This window comes from Plasmopara halstedii (genome assembly GCF_900000015.1).
Source record: "Plasmopara halstedii genome assembly, contig: Scaffold_816, whole genome shotgun sequence".
In the NCBI taxonomy this organism is placed as follows: domain Eukaryota; phylum Oomycota; class Peronosporomycetes; order Peronosporales; family Peronosporaceae; genus Plasmopara; species Plasmopara halstedii.
In genome coordinates, this window is record NW_020187732.1 from 976011 (window position 1) to 976541 (window position 531).

Below are 531 nucleotides of genomic sequence, written 5' to 3' on the forward strand. Positions count from 1 at the left end.
GTCCAAGGCTTAAGCGCTTCAGCCGAGCAATACCCACGATGACATCGTATATTGAAATGAACTGCGAGACGAGACAACAATCCAAGCTGTTAAAAGCCTCTTATATCCAAGATAGGCATAAACAGCATTCGTCGCTGGCGCGACGCGCTGATGCCCGTCTTGACATGAATGAAGTCATCGTCGCTTAATCTCTTCTGTCCGAGAGAGGTCACCCAGCTGTACCCTTGGAGCACTGGACCCTTGACAGAAGCGTCTTACGGTGGTAGCCGATCGTGCTCTCACTATCGGCTTGTTAAGTAGTTTCTGTATGTGTCTCACCAGCGCCCTCTTCATAATTGGTGAACGCTTCCGGGCGAATAATTATTGCTACCGGACCTTGGAGTACCAAGAATTTTATAAACTCAAGATGTACTAAAGCCAAAAACTTCTTTAGCGTGTCTACTTATTCCGGTGGTGAATATTTAAATAAATCGTGTTTTATACTTACGAGGGTTACAGTTCCTTAATTCTCGGTCGCTGAATAGACGACAT